Here is a 7,313-nt window from a genome sequence, read left to right as displayed (position 1 = left end):
TATCACAAATTGTGCTGCTATAAACATAGGCACACATATATCCCTATGATATGATGTTTTCAGATCCTCTGGGAAAATTCCCAGTAAAGGAATAGCTGGTTTAAAGGGGATTTCCAGACCAACGTTTCTAAGGAGTCTCCATACTGATTTCCATAATGGTTGCACCAGTCTACATTTCCACCAGCAGTGGAGAAGAGGAGCCTCTATTTTGAACAACACAAGATATGGTAGCACGTGCCTGTAATCCCAGCCTTTGGGAGGCTGAAAACAGGAGAATCACTATGAGTCTGATCTATGTAGTGAGACCCTGTAGACCCCACCCTAAATACAGAAAAAAAAGATTATGAGGATTATAAAATTTTCATATTCAAGTGCTATACATAAGTGCATGATTCATTGGAAAGTTATACATTATTACCCAAACTAAAGCTTTGCAATTGAAAGGTTGACTCATAGTAATACACTTAAAATCTGGAGAAAAATATTTCAAAATATTGATAACAGGAAGCCTCAATTTTATAGCAATATTTAGGCTTTGTTGATAAATTTCCATAAATCAGTGACTTCATTTTACAAATGGGGAGCCTATCTCGCAGATCATTCTTGCCTCACTAGTAATGAAAATGTTTTAGAACTACCACTTAGTCCCAACCCCTTGTCATTGTTGGAGTAGATATTCCTTTAAAGTCCAAGAGACCCTCATCCTCAAATTATTTCTAAATATTGACCAAAAATTAAAACATAGTCACTATAACCTCTGCCAGCTATTTCAAAAAACCAAAAGTTAGGACATTGAGGTGGGTAGATCTCAGATTGGGTCTAAAGGAAAAACAAAGCATCTTCATTTTCAAATGCATCTGTAACTCAGACTCCTGTGTGATCAGTACAGGCCCCTGGAGCAAGCGGCCGCACGGCAAAGCAGGAATTTGGTAAGCAGGACTCAACAGGATGAATAGTGGGGCCAGGGTGAGAGGTGCGTATAGCAGGCTGGGAACTGACAACGCCAATGGGCAACACCGGAAGAGCAGGCTGATTGGAAATCGAAGTGCAGCTGAAAAAGAACCTGACTTAGGAGGAATGACTAAAAAAATGACAGTGTACCTTCATCCACCCTACTCACTAGAACAGACACTCTACAATTTCTGGCTCTTCCATGAAGTCAAAATAACCATGAAAGAAATACACTTTGAATTGATTCAAGACATAAAAGCGGCCACAATGGTGCAACTCAAAACTTCCCAAAGAGGACTTTCAGAACTGCTGCAGAGGGTGAGATAAGTGTGTTCAAATTCAGTGGGGGATGTTCAGAGAGGGAGTACTAATGATGTGTTTTATACTGTCATAATTTTTAAACATTTACTGTATTTTCAATCAAATCTAGTATGTCAAGTCACCTGGTTTCAGATTAATCTCTCTGAACCTTTTTTCTCATCCAAAATTCAGGTCCATATGCTTTCCTGCTACCTGTACTGACCTTAGCAGAGTCATCAGGGGGACTAAGTGAGCTCTCTGATTGCCCTGATGCGTGACAATCAGCCAGCACTCCCACCGCAGGCTTCTTCTTGTCCTTCTGAATGCAGGATCTGGCCCTGGAGCACGGCGCAGGACCAGCACCCAGATACAAATCTACCACTTGTCTGTGCCTAGAGGGTGTTACTATAGGTTGGTATAACACGACTGACTGTCCCCAAATCAGGAAAGTCTGGTTCCAAACCCTGACTCTTCCACCAACCTTAAGAATCTTAGGGAAGGGGATATAGTCACTGTCATAACTAAATGACACAAGCAGTTCCTATGGTCCCACCACTGTAAACACAGTGAGTATCTAAAGAAAATATTTCAAGAGAAACCTGATTGTTCCCAGAAACCCCTTAGAACAAAAGAAAATTCTGTAAATTTCTGAAAAGATTTTCTTTTTGTATTTTTTGTCCCCTCCTTAAAAAAGTGTCCTATCTGTCACCTACCTTTGTGGTGCTCTTCTACTCGCTGGAGAACTGGCTTTCCTCCTTAAATAATGAAATCAAAGCAGGTATTCAACACGAGAGATAACAGGTTTTAAATTATCAGCTCATTTGCTTCTGCTGTAAAATATTCTGTGAATAAGATGACATGAATTTTCTATGATTTCACAAACCTCTTCTTTATGGTTCTTACAGGTGGTGACCATATAGCACACTGTTCACTTGATAAAAATTAAGTTAAGGGTAGGAAGTTGTCTCCCCAGAATCAGGCCTGAGGAGAATAAAGAACTTTCCCTACCCAAGAGCAACCAAAAATCAAAGCCTAGTCAAAGATCCTACTGGTGAAATCCACCTTTGGATCATATATCAAGGGCGTGTTTAAAGAGAAAAAGGGCTCCCTAATGAAAAGAACTAAAGTATAATTTATTTAGACCTACATAATACTGGTGAGAAGGGAGACCATTTAAACCAGGCTCAAATTAATATGGCATTCTCTTCTCAAAGCCTTGCCTACTTTTAAGGGGCGAACCGGCACACTTGCTGCTTAGCAGTATGATGTTAGGACAAACAGGGCCAATGTCCAGGAAACGCAAAGTTGACAAGAATAACAAATGTTTTTAACCTCTCATGAACCAAGCAGAGAAACCCATTTATAAAAGCTTTTCTATTCTAGTAAGAAACCACCTATGTTTGCACAGAACTCCATACTCCTCAGCCTTCCTAGGAAGAGAGAGCACAAATTAATCATTGTGTGAAACAGAAATCTGAAGCAATGAGGCGAGTGCAGACGAATCTATTGTAGACGTTTTCTGAACCACCGCACTGCATAATTAGAGACTCGGATGAAATCAAGATCTGAATAATAAGCTCCAAGGAAATCCTGGAGACTATTCTTTGTCCCCAGGTAATATGTGATAACATTTTCATAGCACAAGTGGCTAACAAGCAGAATCTGGGCAGCCGGGTTACCTTTGACACTGAGCTACAAGGGTTTCTACACAGTGAAAGTGGATACATGAAAAGGAGTCGGTCTAAATCATGGGCCTCCTGGGGCAAGCGCTGACTCAGCTCAGAAGGTGCACATCAACCAGACAGGCTCGGCGAGTTCATCTTAAGGGGAGGACTGATGTTCAGAAAACACCCACCCATCTGGCCTCACACTCCCCTTTACCGTAATCAATATCCCTTCTGGAGCCTCAATAGCAAGAACTGCTTAGAACACAGATGGAAAATCACTGGCGTCCTGCACACACCTACACCCACTCCTACATCTCCCCACAAACCAATACCCACATGTGTTCTGTTTTCCAGAATCATTTCTGAGCTCAGGGGGCCTCCACGGTTGGCACCAGCTGTATCCTCCTCCGGCTCCACAGCACGTTCACTGACCTTAAGTCCCAGGCACATTTTCTGTAATCTGTAGGATTACAGCCTCTTTTGTTCCCAGATTTCCTGCCTGTGTCCTCAAAATGCACTTCAACAAGTATTCATTATTTTAAAAAAAAATTAAAAACTTGTTATTATGAGGTAAAGTGAGATCTATATGCTCATACACTGCAAGCTTGCTTCTGTTCACCACATTGCATTTTGTGACTGGCTCAGGGTCTTCTGTCACCATGGCTGAGGCTGCCAGGCTGAGACCGAGGGGCACTGTGGGGTTCAAGTCCCCCATTCCTCACCTCACATCTTGCCTGTGCACCCTTCTTCCATACATCCTCACATTCCAAGTTCTCCCCCAAAGCTAAGCAGCCGTGGCTTCTTGGCTCTGAACGCTCTTTACCTAGATTGTCCCAGGGCTGGTCCCTCTCATCACTCCTGACACAACCCAAATAGCCCATTCACAAGGAATGAGTATCAGACACCCTGCCTAAATACCTCCTTCCTAACGTCAAATTCCGTGTTGCTCTCTTTCCATTATGTGAGGAGTTTTCCCTTCAAAACAATATCCTGCTGCAAGTATCTTATCTGCTTATTTTACTCAGAGTCTCTGCATCTTCCAAAAGAAACCATCAGAGAAAAAGGCATTTGTCAGTTTTGTTCACCATTAAATCCCTAATACCATATAATGAATTCACATAATACTCAGGGAATGAATAAAAGAAGAAAAAGGTATCCAAACTACATTCAACTAATTAAGTCAATATTAAACAGCTCATTTTGAGAAGTTAACATATGAAGTATGGTATGTAGCAATTCTTAAAAGATAAGAGTTTTAAGTGGTACACATTCTCAGAATTTTCATCTGATATCCTGCCTATATTTCTAATATGAATTATCCACACACTAAGACGAATTTAGTTGCAAAGTATACATATGTTTCTACAATTCAGAAAGATCTGCTTAGTTTACCATTTTTGTTTAAAATATTTCAAGTATATAATGCATTTAAAATACAAAACTAAAATTTCAATAATACTTATTTTTGAAAGCCCAGCAAGAAACTGAAGTGTGTTTCACTGAATTAGGAGCCAGTGACATGCAGCAGCCCATTTGTATCATTAGCCAAGACCAAAACAAAAGGATCTTTTGGTGTCTGGAACGGAAATAAATTAGAATCTGATTACATGACATTAGAAAATGATAACTACATGCTCACGCTAACTAAAAGTTAATAACAACTTAATAATTCATACAATCACAGACATCTCATTCTATTAAAACCAAAAGAGAGAAATCACCAAGACATATGCAAAGCATTTAAAGCTTGTTTCTGTTTACAAGAGACCCAAAGATGGACAAAGGAAAAAGAGTCACAGAATACAGTGTCTTCAGACATTTAACCTACTTTGCTCTTTTAGATTAACGAAGTTTAAAAAAAAAAAAAAAAAAAACACTGTCAGTCATCATACCGTTTAATATAGCAAGTATCCCATAGAGAGCAAAGGCTGAAACACCCCTAGCACCATTAAGTCAACATCCTAAAATATCAAAAGGCAACACTGCTCTCCCCATCAACTCTCCAGCTGGTGGGGAGCCCCGAACCCCTGCAAGCAGCCAGGAGCTCTGCCGCTCATGCCGGCATACAGAACCTGCAACAGAAATAAACATTTCCCACTTACTTTCCCCCTCAAAGTCTTTCTGTCACCAAAGCTAAACTCTACATATTGTGGGACAGATATCTATTCACCCCTGTCCTCGGGATGTAGGGACATTCTTATCAAAGGTCAGAAGGCTGGGAGTCCTATCAGCTTGATAATCAGTCTTAATCAATAACAGACTATTTTTAATGTGCAGAGTTATGAGAAGCCAACACCTATCAAAGTTAAAAACTATCAAATAAGTGATCCATAGGGAAAAAATGCAGTATCAAAAATTATAAAGTTCTTAAACCAGTCCAAGTCAGTACTCTTCTGTCTCTCTCATTCTCCATCCTTCCCTTTCTTTCTGTCTCCCCTCCCCTACATCCCCCATCAAACCAGTTCTCTTTAGAGCTTAATTCCTAATGACACGTAAGGACTACCTCCCAGGATTCCCAAAAGGACATCACAGGCACAGGCTGAGACTAGTGGTCGCCTCTACCCTGCAGCCAGCTGGGCATCACAACCCTGCGGGATCCATGATGAGCACTTAGAGGTGAACTGTGTGATACCACAGCCTCCCGGATATGCTGTGTCAGTCACAGCCTCCAGCCTCCCCTTATCCCCTAGATTCCGACTCTCTGGAGATCAGTGTCCCAGCAAATCAGTTTCCAGTTGGCTGAGTGAGCATCCAGGAAAAGAAGTTGTTATCGCTTGAGTCTTTGTTTTCAGAAACAGAAAGCTCCTTCCAAGAAGCTGCACCTTTTAGCTGAGGGTTTCTTACATGCAAAATTACTAAATTCATTCTCTAAATAGCCATCACAGAATTACACTGATTGCTGCACCGAGAGACCACGACTACTGGACAGCTGCATTGCTTACCTCTCTGCCCTACAGGCAAGAACCATCAGGCTATGACATTCACCAAGTCGTAAAGTTATTGCAAATAAAAGGAGATCCTCACCATCATCCCAGAGATATTATTCAGCAAAACCGGCCCTCCCTGGAGGCAATCTGCTGGGCAGTTCCTGTCCCTCTACGGAAAGCCTGGCTACTACTGTTTGACGTGAGGACCATTGGGATTTTTATTGGAAGGTGGGAAACTCTGAGTGTTCACCTATCACTCTGGGGCCTGCCCATCTGATTGGAATAATCAGGCTTCCCTTCCCTGCTCCCCAGATGGAGAATCAACCCCTGGAAATCTCCAAAAGGGCAGACTGCTGAAGCTGCCAGCAGGGACTCACCAAGAGCGCCACTGCAGTTATCTGCAGTCACTTTCATCAAATATTCAGCAAAGCCCAGCTCTCAAAATCAAATTAAAAGGCTTTGGTGGTAGCTTTTATTATTATTATTATTATTATTATTATTATTATTATTATTATTTTGGACAATCTTAGAATACTAAGCATTAAGAGCCAAACTGCAGTGAAGAGGTCCATTTTGTTTGTTAGTTGATTCATTGCTTCATTATTTTTCAGCATATTTTTGTTCAAACCCAAACAAAAGCATTTAGCTTCCTCTCAGGTGACTGAATGCCAAGCACACTCATGACTGCTGATTTTCGTGTTGCATCTTTCTGTATAGAGACTGAACCCGAAAGCCCAGAACCTAACAAGTACACTCTGGTGTTTGCATTGTCTCATCTCAAACTGACAGATGAGGCAGCAAATGCCGTAAGCTCCACCAAGCCTTCTGCACTGCAGTACAATCTGTAACTCGAATTGCAAATGCTCTGTTCTGCCCAGTTGCTAACATAGAATTCAAGAGCTCCAGAGAATTGTTTTGCTTTCTTAAATACTCTTTAAACAACTAACTGATGTAACATATCTCATGAATAAAATATATGTTCGATTTTACCTGCTTTTCAGTAGTTACCTCTGTGTTTCTGCATTATCCATACGGCTAAGTCCACTTACTATAATTTCACATAAAGAAAGAAAATATTCCTAATAATTTAAAAAATAGGGGTTCCATCCCTGAGAGAATCCAGTTTAAATTTCATTGTAAACAGTAACAAATCATAAATTTCAAAAGGACCACCCACGTGTTTCATCAGAACGCAGAATACTTAATTGGTTCATCTCACTGCCTCTGAACACAGTCATGCAGAAAGTATCTGTTTCGTTGCTGCTGATATCCGATATGATTTTCAGAAGACTGCTGACAAATAACATCAGAGAAGGAGGTGGAAGCTGGAAAGGTAAGCATGTGTCCTACAGCAATAATGCTAAGTCCAACGTAAGAAGCTAAGTTTCCAACTCCATTTGGCCTAATGGGACCAGGCCCCTACACACACATACACACACACACATACACACACACACACACACACACA

At 41.0% G+C, this 7,313-nt stretch overlaps 1 protein-coding gene and 1 pseudogene across 7 annotated transcripts in view; both read right to left on the bottom strand.

The window, feature by feature from the left end:
• Nucleotides 1-1,021, bottom strand: part of LOC101581584 — a 13,140-nt pseudogene extending 12,119 nt beyond the window's left edge. Inside the window, exon 1 of the transcript XR_001117285.2 lies at nt 1,016-1,021. The product of XR_001117285.2 is annotated as a 60S ribosomal protein L13a pseudogene (transcript). The remainder of the gene's footprint in view (nt 1-1,015) is intronic.
• Ryr2 (ryanodine receptor 2) overlaps nt 1-7,313 on the bottom strand; it is a 681,083-nt gene that overhangs the window by 566,861 nt on the left and 106,909 nt on the right. The gene's annotated exons all lie outside the window — the stretch shown is intronic.

Source organism: Octodon degus, unplaced genomic scaffold, assembly GCF_000260255.1.
Source record: "Octodon degus isolate 3935 unplaced genomic scaffold, OctDeg1.0 scaffold00127, whole genome shotgun sequence".
NCBI classification, from domain to species: Eukaryota; Metazoa; Chordata; class Mammalia; order Rodentia; family Octodontidae; genus Octodon; species Octodon degus.
This window is presented reverse-complemented; position numbering and strand designations above follow the sequence as displayed.